We start from the raw sequence: 12,788 nt of genomic DNA, 5'->3' as shown, positions 1-12,788 counted from the left end.
TACAAATACCTATAAGGGTTATTAACTGAAGAAAAGCATGGTCTGAAAGAGGAATTACTGTTATTAGATCAGAGCAAGGTTACTAGGATCTTTTCTTCTGAATCCAGCGTAAATGAAACCATACAAGAGGGCCATGTTATGATGCCTGTTTTGAAACCTTACAGATTCTGGATGTTAATTCAGAAAAACACCCATTATAAAAGAAAATAGCAAAATGTAGGCTGCAGCTTTTGGACCACAGATGCTATGTTTGTCAGATTATACTCAGTATTTCAGGCTGGTAAGACTTATCAGCTGAGATGAACAGATTCAGGGGGACTGGGGGTGGTGGAAAAGGGAAACACACTACTATGATCTTACCATCCCTTCCAGTTATGTCCTTGCAGATAAACAGTTCTCTTTCAGTAAGGCACATGGCAGATGTTAGCTGTTAACCCAGTTCAAACTATTTTTATTTCTTTTCCAGTACGTTCCGATCAGCGGCATGAACCACAAATAGTGCCCAGCAACTGGTGAGTGGCAGATGCCCGAACACCACGTTTTTCATCTCTTTTCAATACCCTTGACTCATGCATCCTGTCTGAGCTAATGTTAGTTTCCTGATTGCAGTGTGTCTGCACCCTTGGACTCTCAACAAGGGCCTGAGCCATCCCAGAAAGCTCGCTGTTCCTCTCTAGACTTCAGCTTCCCTGTGCTTTTAGAGACTGTCACTCAAATCTACCTTGTTATGCCAATCCACATCTGTAATCTCTGGATTTAAACTGATAGAGCAGTCCACTGCTTTTCCTCTGTTTTTAAAATAATTCTAGTCCGTCACATAAAAATACCATTCAGTTCTGACTTATTTGACCTCTAAGAATAAAATGAGCTACCACCACCACCAATTATACTCATCTGTCCTGGTTTAGCTAGGATAGGGTTAAGTTTCCCCAGCAGTGGTGGGGGAGCTCTAGCTGGGTTATTCAGATACCATGCTGATGTCATCTCCTGGCTCCAAGCAAGAGGGGTCGGTTAACACCTGTGTTATGCCATCGTGCTTCTCACTGCTGTACTGGTAGATATTTTGCTCTGTTCATTGTTATTACTGTTATTCTTATTGTTATTGTTGCTGTTTGTTGTGTTGCTGTTGCTCTGTTGTATTAAACCTCTCCTTATCTCAGTCTCGGGGCTTTGTATTTCACTCCCTTTGTGGGGGAGGGGCAGCGGCCGCGTGGTCTCAGACCCTGGCAGGGACTAAACCATCACATCATCCTACCACCATTATTACATAATCACATTCTCCCATTTGAAAAAAATGCCCCCCAAACAGATCTGAACCAGAATAGACCCATTCCTTGGTTTTAAGGTACTTATGGCTTTATTTCCCTCATGCTCTGAAATTCTCCTCTCCAAATTGCTGTCATGTTCTAGATACTGTAGCAGTGATTTCACATTGCTTATGACCATTTATATTTCTACAAGTATGAAGATAAATTATGAAGTGTAATGAGGACTAGTCCAAGGTGCTGAGCTTTGAAAGTAAAATGATGCCTGTTAGAACAGAAAGAAAAATGGAAAAAAAAAAAAAAAAAAAAAAGATTTATTTTTAGCTCTGATTCAGGAACAGCAGCCAGGAACAGAAAGAAAAGAACAGAGTTGCCAGGTAGCAAATTTTCATGAGCAAGTACCCTAGCTGTGATTAAAGGACAAAGAGTTGCAGTTGTGTTGCAAACTCATTAATAGCATTAACCAGGGATGCTAAACAGTTGTCTTTTTTCTCCTTTTAAGCTACAAAGTTAATGCAAAACTCAAATTCTGGTCATAGCTTTTATTTTTACATGCCACAGCAACAGGCCAAGTAAAAATACATGACAGAGTTGAACAAATGCTTTATTAAACTACTGATTTCAAACTTTAGTTATGTTTATCTGCATGATCATTTATTTACCACAAAGTGCTTTTTCCTTATCATTAAACCCACTATTTCCCTACCATCAAAAATATTTCCCCCCAGATCTTGTGACAGGGCAATATTCTTACCTCTGATTTACAGAGGAAGGAACCAAGATACAAGGTCCATACAGGACGTCTGTGGTCCAGCCAAGACTCCAGGTCTCCTGAGACTCAGTCCAACACTTTGACCACAAAGTCAAGCACTATATCCTCTGCAGTCTTTTGATCTTTTATTTCCATCATGAATGACTAATCTATAAGGAATCTTTGTCTAAAGAGCAGACTTTAAGAATGAGTACACACTTAAGATTATTTGCAAAAACTAATCAAACATGCTTTTTAAGCAAGACTTGAGTCTTGCCCAATTCCAACTAGGTATTCAAAGCATGCAAGCTTATATGGAACTATAGACACCTAATGTTGTAAACATGTTCAAAAGTTTTAACAAATACAAACTCAGGGCCAATGAACTGTGCTCAAACAGCCCACAAAGAAACATACCACATAACCATCTTCAGTTTTCAAAAGACCAGTGCATGTACATTATTTGGGCAATGAGGGAATGTACAAGGCCAGAAGTCTACAGGGTCCCAATTCAAATTTATTTGCTTAAGTAATGGACTATTCATCTAAGCAATAATTACCTCTATAATTAAGTGGGTGGAGGGCAGTGTCTCACCTTAAACCATGACAGCAAGGGAAGAAATAGTAACAGTAGTAGCAGCTGCATACTCTAACACTTTGAGTAGGAGATTTACTTAACTTGAGGCAACAGATACAGGTTTAGTTGGCTGGTTGTTTTTTTCAAATCAAGAAAAATGCTGTTATCCCAAGGTGGTGTCCACGCTAAAGAAAAACTCAAAAGATGAGGAACCTGAAGGGTAAACATGAAGGAAGGAAGCAGCAAAGCAGGAAAAGGGATTCAAATGTCAAAGATCATGTTTAGTAAGGTATAAATCATACCTTACTACATCATAAACTTCTGTCCTCCTGGTTGGGGAAGAAAGTTATCATATTTTCCTTCTTCCATGGGCTACTTCTGCTGATTACTCACAGTGTTTACTCTACCTACCAACAGGCTGTGAAGGCATTAGCTGCTCTACCATCAGGCATGCCACACACAGAGCAGAATCCTGCTGCAGAGTTTGGGTTGAACAAGACTTCCTCTTCTGCACCAAAGAAATCCAGTAGTAATGCTACTACTGGGATGTTCAAAACAAGTACTAGTCATCTTCTAGTGATGCTGTGATAACCATGATTAAGTAGCTCTTCCTCAGTTCTGTTTTTAAGCACTGGGCACTCTCCTTTATTTGTGAAACAATAAAATCAACTTTCAAATAGTACCATTTGTTTCTGGTTGCTCTCCTTTTATAATATAATATAAAATTACTGATGAGGCAGATCACTTTACAATAATGCAGTTCAACACTGAAGAAACGTTGAATAAAGTAAGATGATAAATATCACAACCCTGTTCACCCCAAGAAATTGCATGGGGTGTGCAATGCACAGCTGATTTCTGCTGTGATTTTCACACTCTACTGTTGAAAAGTTACAGTGAAAAAAAGAAATTGGTGGTTTGCATTCTGATTTGAAATTGTTCAGAAAAGTCTATACTGGAATCCATGCTGTGCATCTGAATTATTCAGATGGAGTTTAATTGCCCACTTACTTTGTGAAAGGATAGCTTATAGCCCCTTTGATAGCTGAAAGGAAGCTATCAAAGATGTAGGAGAAAGAATTCATTATATTCCTCACAGTATTTTTAAACTTCCCTATTCTTGAACCAAAGCATAGACTGCTTGATTATCTGTTCAGACCGTTTATAATGAATGTGTGCAGATTAATACAAGAAATCTCTTCTTCCCGACTGTACAAACACTGATCACAACAGCAGTCCCTAAGACCCATAATTTTCAGCTTCATTCCAGAAGTTTTGCAAAGCTGTATTTAACAGATCTCATAGCTATACACAGCAGAAGTTGATCCTTTCCCCTCTGAAGTGAACACCGGGGGGGGGGGGGGGGGGGGGCAGGGGGGAGTCTTCCCCAAAAATAAATGCTTTTTAAAAAAAAAAACAAAACCACTTTTTTTTTTTTTTTTTAAATCTGATTTCATGGCTTAACTGAGAAGTAACTATAATGCTACATTTTATATAAAACTGCTTTGATATAGGTGTGATTATCTACATATCTTATTGTATAGGTTTAACATGACAGGTGTGACACCAGATTGGATATGAAATCCACAGAAATTAAACATCTTGCCTATGATTTGTTGGCATGGGTTTTTTTGGGGTGTGTGTGTGTGTGTGTGTGTTTGTGCCTTTATTGACTGTGGTTTTTGAAAACCACTGCTATACAACCTTGATCATTATTAGCCAAATTTTTTCCAAAATATCTGTTCAAAAATTGCCCTTTAGATGTAAAAGTGTTTTGAATTAAGCATTTTGTGATTAAGAACATCACAATTTTAGTTCTTGGACATATCAGACATTCATTCATATTACGTCTAATCAAGGGTCAATAGTTTCTCCTTGGAAACTATTCCTGGTAGAGTTTTTCAGGAACTGAGTTGTGATGCTATTATATGGATATTTCTCCATATAAAATATGGTTAAAATATTCAGACTAGCTAAGAACCTGATTCAAATCTGCTGTTGCAAAATGACAGGAAGTGACAAAGTGTGATGTTTTACATGAGCTGAACTCACAACATAGAGCACATCCGAAATTATTCTGAAACAGTCTGAATATTAGAACTGATTACGGTTATTTGTATTATCACTAGCATTTATAGGTATATTTTATGTTGCACTTATTGGAGAAAGCAACTGTATGATGATGCAGAATGCCCACATTCATCATATTCAAAGAGCTTACAGTATCTATTTCTGTGGGTGGTTATGAAATATTTATTGCTGCACACAGCTGATCTGATTGTTGTTAGCAAATCATACTGATAAATTTATTATGGGAGACTGGTGGCAGTAGCATATATAAGACTGAGAAAAGCTTACTGGTTTATGTATTCACATGATACCGTATGCAACACTTGTTTAATCAGTAAAAGCCAAAACAGGCCTGAATACAAACTGCTGTTTTCAACTTAGTCCCAAGAATGTAAAGAATTTACTTTTTAAGATTTATACATCTGTCTTGTCCACAGGGAGAACAAGCCCTAGCAGTCTATTGCTCTAAATTCAAAGACTGATCTCATATCATCTTATTAATAAAACTGTCAGTCACAACACTGATCTTAGTTTTTTATAGATTTCTTCTTTATTTTTCTATGTCAAGAAGCTCACAAAGACTTTTAGTTGATTACTTACTGTATTAAGAATAAAACAATACCTGCCCAAGAGAAAAAAAGTGCATTTAAAAGCAAGTTATATTTTAAGATGTTTCAGGGAAAAAAAAAAAAACCCAAACATGAACTGGTTTGAGAAAATGGAAGCTGCTATAGCACATGGCAAAGACTACCTATGGTTGGTATCTGATATACCGTTGTTTATCACCAAGTTCAGATGGGGTCCTGTAAAAACAAAGGTCTACATGTGAATGTCGGTAAAGCCATACCAATAATTATCTTCTGGAAGAACAAAATAAAAAGTGTGTTCACCATTCCATAACATATGGGACTTGGCAAATGGAGTCAGGCAAATCTTAAAAACAAGGGAAAAATATTTATTTGCTATTATGCCTTAGTCACATCACATTTTGCTAAAGCTATATCCTGGTTGATCATGTATGAACACTTCGCAGCAGTACTTAAAAGCCTGAACTGAACATCTCACCACAGTGCCTGGAATTTTATTCACAGCAGCAGAGTTTGGATCTTCATTACCTCTCTGCACATTATGCTGCAGGACAATGATGATTTCTTTCAATCTGCTGGAAGTTTTTGTTACTGTGGTGGTGAACTCAGTTCAGGTTTATATTTACCAACATCATTCAGGACAGCATATTTTCTGGTGGAGTCAAGTTAGGTTCCCAGTAGTCTTGTTTTGAGCAGTCTTCCCGCTAATCTTGAGCGCCTACTCCAGTAGAGCCCCGATTCTGTACAGATACTTCCTTTTTTATATTCTACATAGTCTCACTTGAATTTGAAGAAACCTAAATTTCTGCAGTTATTGCCATATCCTCTCACCTCAGATATTTTACAACCAGTTCAACTGTGATTTTATTTTCTTTAAAACAGTCATAACAGTCATAAACTTTTAATTAGGCTAAATAAAATCAATTGGTATAGACAACGGCATAGAAAACCTAAGATGTTTCCTATGGCAGGAAAAGTAATACAGAAAGCAGTAGTACATATCAATTTTTAAGACAGTCTAAGTACCTCAACTAGGCCAAGTCAGCAACATATCCAAGATTTCCTATCCAAGATAGGAACAAATGCATAGGCAAAAATAGATGAATATTTGTTAGACATGTCCTCCATCTCACATGGCTGGCATACAGACTTAAAAATGTAACAACGGATTTGAATCTGAATAGGACACCGTTTGGTCTACTCTCAATACTCTGAGGTATCTGGTCTTCCAAGTCCTCTTCTCTCCACAACATTTACAAATCACTCCATCAGAACCTCCCTCATTTAGGGGGGAGGAACAGGAGATAAATGTTTAGGAAGTTATCACTGTGCAAATTAGCTGTATTTCACAATTAATTTGGCTTGTGAAACTGAAGAGACTCCACCTACCCCTTTCCCCACACAGTAATGACAGCCTACTTTCCTAAGCATGTGTACCTATCTAAAGTTTCACAGCTCAAGCCCCAACTGTTCTTTGTATACAACTAAGCCAAGGTTCATGACTTCAAGACTTCAGTGACACCCACTGAATAGCCCAAAAGCCAAAAGTGCAATCATCATTCAGTTACTGTGAGGAAGAAGCAGAAGATTCAGTTCACTACAGTCTATGAGATTTTCAAGACAGCGTGATGAAGTTACATAGACAACTTGGACTTATTTTCAGTGGGGATGAATGCAGAACTTCCGTAGAAAGGGGTAGGCAAAGTCTTAGGGACTGGGAATTACCTGCTATATTAGCCCTATACCTATTCTTTCAAGAAGAAAAGCATTAGTTTTGTTCTATACAGGTGGATGCGCATGAAAACCTAAGCACATTTAGAAGCTTACCCACAATAATGAAAGTAATACCAAGGATGTTCTGAGCACTGTTTATCTACTGTTTCTGTATGAGAAGAAATGGCATGGTTACACAGAATGGGGAAATGAAATCTACCTCCCTTAAAAATAGTTCTTAACCAAATATGTACACGGCAATACTCTGTAGATGTTATTAGGAAACTTATGTCTTGATTTGTTATTTATCACTGCTGGAATGAAGTCATGCTTTTTCCTTTCAAGCCTCAAAAGACACTGTCAACACCAAATTGTTTTTGTTGCTTAAAGAATTAAACCATTTACACAATTCATTATTACTATTTTGAAGAAATTGAATTTTAATTTGAAGCCAAGTGTGGAAGCTTTGGCTTGGTTTTTTGGGGGGTTGTGTTGTTTTTTTGGTTTGTTTTTTTTTTTTTTCAGTCTAGTGCTGACACAAGCAATCAATCCATTTCTGTTCCGTCTTATTTCCATTCTCATCAAACCTCCCTAGCTCCTGACTGAGAGTAATTTCTTACTGAAAGACTGTTCCCTGTGCTGTGCCTGTGACTTCTGTGAGGAAGCCACAATAGTTTCTGGATAAGAACTAACCCTAAATGTTGTGCTATTCTCAAAGTCACTGCAGTGGGCTGCATTGCCTGAATCTGTTTAACAACAAAGTCTAAACATATCGTCAAGTGAATAATATAATTATACCAGAAACATCTACAACATTTTCTGTGGAGCTAGCTGAATTACAATCCTAGTATGACATGTCTACAAAATTTGCTAAATTTTCCAAATATTATCACGTTCGGGATTTTTTTGTTTTGTTTTTTGCAAGGGTGAAACTGTAAAATCATTTACATATAAAGTGCAGAATATCAGCAAATAATAGAAACTATGAATTTCAATGAAGCAATATCCATTAAGAAGGATCCTGTCCCTGTCTATTAGTTCAGCATACCTACTGTAAATGAACTCGGAGTGTAACACATTTTGAAGCAATGGAAGTTTTATATACTATCTTCTCTTACAAAGTTGCCAGCTTCCAATATACTTTACAATAAATATAATGATTCCTATGCCATTCTCGGAAACCTTTGTAAGTTTGATTTTGAGCTCTAAGAATTAGTATTTTAGCCATTCTTAGCAAGTTTCTTGCTGTTCTGTTTGCTGTACACATCATGCATCTTTAAAGCCTCAAGCCTTCAGCCACAACACATCATCAAACCTGGCAAGACTATTGTTGATCCCACACATCTGGAAACCATAGCTTCAGAAAAATAAAAAAAAAACCCCAAACCAAAAAACAAGAAACTAACAAACCAACAAAAACCCCCTGAACAACCAGAAATTCTCACTGCTAATTTTATTTGATCATACACACTATACGTTTAAAAGTAATTTTTTATATAAAGATTACACTGCTAACTGCAGTTCATTCTTATTTTTTTATATACTATGCTCAATACTGATTCAAATTCTTTCCTTTAAATAAACTGAAAACCCCCAATTTTCTGTCCAAAAAAAAAAAAAAAAAGAGTGTGTTTTCTGCAAGTAATACAGACTTTAAACGATAATAATTTTGGTTTCTAGTGATTCTTTCCAAAATAACTTTTCATTTAAAAAAGCAGAAATTTAAAGCACTGGAAGGTGTTTATTTTCATCTAACTTATAAATGACAGAGGCAAAAGAAATCCAGACAGTCCCCTTATTCTTTTTTGGTACTGTTTAAGAGTATGTTGTATTCTTAGACTGTAAGATCAGAATGGCAAGAACATTTTAATTTCCACTAGCGAACGCTATTACTGAGAAGGAGGAACAGGAAAAAACTCCTTGCACTGCTGTAGCATTCTGCATCACAGATCCACGCATCACTGGTCAAATGACCATAGGTCTGGATTTGATTAAGTATTTTTCTGTGGAGTATTTTGATTGTTCCCTCTCACTGTGGTGCTTGTGAATGGCCTAACAAGTGCCATGCTGGTCCATAAATTACCTGACTAAAAACCCTAAAACTAAGTTCTGATAGATACTGTAGCCTGCTTTTTCAGAAAATACAAGCAGATAATTTCCATATGCTGTGCTAAATAAACTAGCAGTTGATTAGCTCTGACACCTCAATGGTTGGTAGAAATACATGCAGAAGTAGTCTCTGCCACCAAAAGCCATAGAAAAGTCTATATATTCAAGACATAAGACAACAGATGGATGCATATAGATACATTCCCTGCTGGCTGTCATTCAGGGTTATTATGTGGTGCAGGAGCCAACCTCCATAGCTAACCAGCTTCCCTTTGCTGTATTTATTCAGTAACGTCAGCCCCATGTTTGAGCTAGGAGCCTCTAATGTGGCAGCAACTGTGTCATTGTTAAATAAGTCAGGCACGGTTAATTACCAGTGTGTTTATGTATAAAGATGATCTGTGACAAGAAAGACAACTCAGGAAGAGTACAGTGTGATTAAATACAGGTAAAACACCAGGTTGTTTGTTTAAGCTTTTCATCACTGTAGAAGTAATTTTCTATCTCATGAGCACAGCTTTTTCTTTTAGTCAAGAGGCCAATTCACTTAAAAGTTACCTTATTTAATAATAAAAAAAAAAAAAATCAGCATCCCTACAGCACATTTTTTCCCCTCATAGGCTATCTATGTTGCTAAGTTGGGCAGTAACTGAATAGCTCTCACATGCAGATGTATTACAGACCTATAAAACATTACCACAATTTACAGAGCCTGGTGGGGATGCTTTTGTTACAGCTTTTGTTTTAAATCCAGTACTCTGTCTGCCTCCTAGACCCATGAAGTAAGTCTCTTTAAAAAGAGCTACAGATTTATTCTTCCACTTTGAATAAGTGAAAATGTGTTTTGTTGAAACCTCCTGAGAGTAAATGGATTTCCTATAGAATCCTCTTTTGTTTATGGGTTTGATGAAAGCATTTGGCACTTAATGGTTCCCAGGCTATTCCCAGTTTAAAAAAGAAGAAATCAAGTGTGCTGAGTGTTAAAATGTTTTCCACTAACCTCAAAGCAAACTTAATATAAAGACTTGCTTCAGGTGTCAAATTAGTGTGGAAGGGTAGTGCTTACTGTCTTGCCTCTTCAACATTTAAACTCCATATGATGTCATATTTTGTTCTTAAAACAGAGCTAAGGGGTGAACCTATCCAGGTAGCCATCTGAAATCCAAACCTTTTCCTCTCAGTCTTATCATCTGCTACTCCCATTACAAAAAAGTGATTGAGATTACAGGCAGGTGCTAACTCCCCACAACCAGCCCTATAACAGAAAGAACTGCAGATTGAAATTTATTTAAACGCAATGAACTTCCATTAGATTATTAAACTCCTCCTAAGAGATTGTTTCATATTCCACCACCAAAGTTGTTCAATGAACAAAATTTCTAACAGAGAGCTACCGACACTGTACATACACATACTAATTGTATACACATTGATACTAATTACTCATAATAAATTACAAGGAATTAACAAACTCTTTAACACAGAATACATCACCTACAAATCTCAGAACTACTTAGTCCCATTTGGAATAGTCAGGAATTTTTCAACATAAATATTTAAAATGTAAGCCACCTAAATTTTCTCAGAAACTACCAGCCATGTGCCATCCTAGATAACCGGTTTCTAAGAAAAGCTCAGCCATAACTTGCTTATCTTAGCCTATTCTCTAGCCAACATATTTCTCCCTTTCAGCACTTGCTCCTCCTTGTCAGCCTCTTGGAACTCTGCTCTTAGTATCAGATTGGTCATATTCCTCAAATTCAAAGCATTTACTTACAGAAACTGCAAGACATATCCATGTTCATGCAGAGTACAATGTATGATGTGCTAGTTATTACTATATTAGTTATTCTCAGTCTAGAAGGACATCTATAGAAAAAAAATCTCTAAGGTCATTCAACAGTTTATATCCTTTTTCACAAAGGCAGTTCAAAGGGCTTTCAGTTAGTCCCCTTCCCCATAATAAATCTACTTTAAATTTTTTCCTTTCAGGGGAACAAACTTCGTACTGAAGACATCTATATAAGTTGTTATTTGAATGGATCCTTCAACAGGAAGAAGACAGACACCATATAACATGACTAGGCACGCAGAATCACTCTGCCAAAGAAGTTATTCTGTCTCTAAAAAAAAATTCAACAAAAAACACACAAAAAAAACCCAAACAGAAAAAGAATAAGGATAATCATTGCGTCCTAAAGTTCTTTCTTCTATCATGGATAGCTTTAGTCTATTCCCTCAAATGAATTGTTGTCAACAAACTACTAATGGAGACTGTGAGGAATAAACAGATATACATTTATATAGTTCTGTGATTTCATCACAACTTTCTTCAGTCACTACATACATCTAAAATCCAAGAGCTACTGAATGTTGAAGATACAGCAGATTTGGCTATCCAAACACACTTCTTCAGCTTGGCAAAAAGTTCCTCAGCTCTAAAGGGAAAAACTGCTACATTAAACTCTCAAGGTAATCATCCTTTGAAACCTGAAATTCTTGGAATCTTGGCCTTTTTGCTTCTATTCCACACACAAAAAGGGGTCTACAGTGAGAAACCTTTGAAGTACCTCAGGATATTTCTTACATATAATCCATTAATTATTTTGAGAAAGCCAATCATTATAATTCTAACACATTGGACTTAGCTTGTGTCTTGCTCCATTTATTATTGTTCTTTTAAAAAGATACAGTGTAGTGATGGCAAATCCATCCTAATTAGCAGACAATCACCTGCCACTGACCAGTCAAAACAGCCTTGTTCCCTTGTTCAAAGTCATCAGTTGCAGAGCCATTTGCAAAATTGCCACAGTCTTATGATCTCTTGTTTGGGGAAAGTTTCTAAACTCCAGTTATCCCCTGCTCTATATCTAAAATAACCTTTCCTTTCATGTACGTTGAAACATGGCAGCATAACTAAGGCAGAATAATTTCCAAACTACAAGAAAGCAGCAAAATAAGCATCATTTTTGGTCTGGGTAACATCATTTCACCCTCACAATTGCCTCCTTTGACAGTTTAAACCTGCGGGTTACAGACCACTGACAGGCCCCAACTTGGGAGTAAGAGACATGCAAGAGTGAATCATAATTGCAGTTTTATGTGCATGAGCCATTAGACTGGCCCAGTTTAAAAGGACTTAACTCCTTCCCTTTGGACATTTTGGGTTCCCATTGCTCCCCTCCGTGAATCACTAAGTCAGATATTGTGTAAAATTACTTCTCTATTTCTTTAGCTTCATTTTCTATTATACCAAGAAGTAAAAGGAGCTCACACAAAGAGTCTATGCACCATTCCTGACACAAGCAAGTGATGAGAGTAGCACTTCTTATTTACAATGGCAGTGAAATTAATTGATTGTATAATTCTGTAAAATACAGTAAGAGAAGAAAAGCAAGCCAGCATCTTAAGGGTACAGTAAACAATCCTATGAAGACATCAGCTCAGTATAAAATAAGCCTACATTTTTGTTTTGAAGTGAAAGTACAAGTGACATTATTATGGAGAGAATAACAAGTTTAGCACAGCTCTGATTTACTCTGGAAATGTTGCTCTTCTGTAAACTCACTGTCAGCAGACCTATGCAGAGAAAAGTGTGTTCTCGCTGGGGGGCATCTTCAAATCTGAAAATCAACAATCTAGCTGCTGAAATCAACAATCAACAAAAGCTACTGACTGAAGCAAAGCTCTTAAGGAACATAAATTTTTTGCATCAT

This window comes from Strix uralensis, chromosome 4 (assembly GCF_047716275.1).
Source record: "Strix uralensis isolate ZFMK-TIS-50842 chromosome 4, bStrUra1, whole genome shotgun sequence".
Classification (NCBI taxonomy): Eukaryota; Metazoa; Chordata; class Aves; order Strigiformes; family Strigidae; genus Strix; species Strix uralensis.
The sequence above is the reverse complement of the archived record's forward strand: the minus strand, read 5'-3'. Positions refer to the sequence as shown.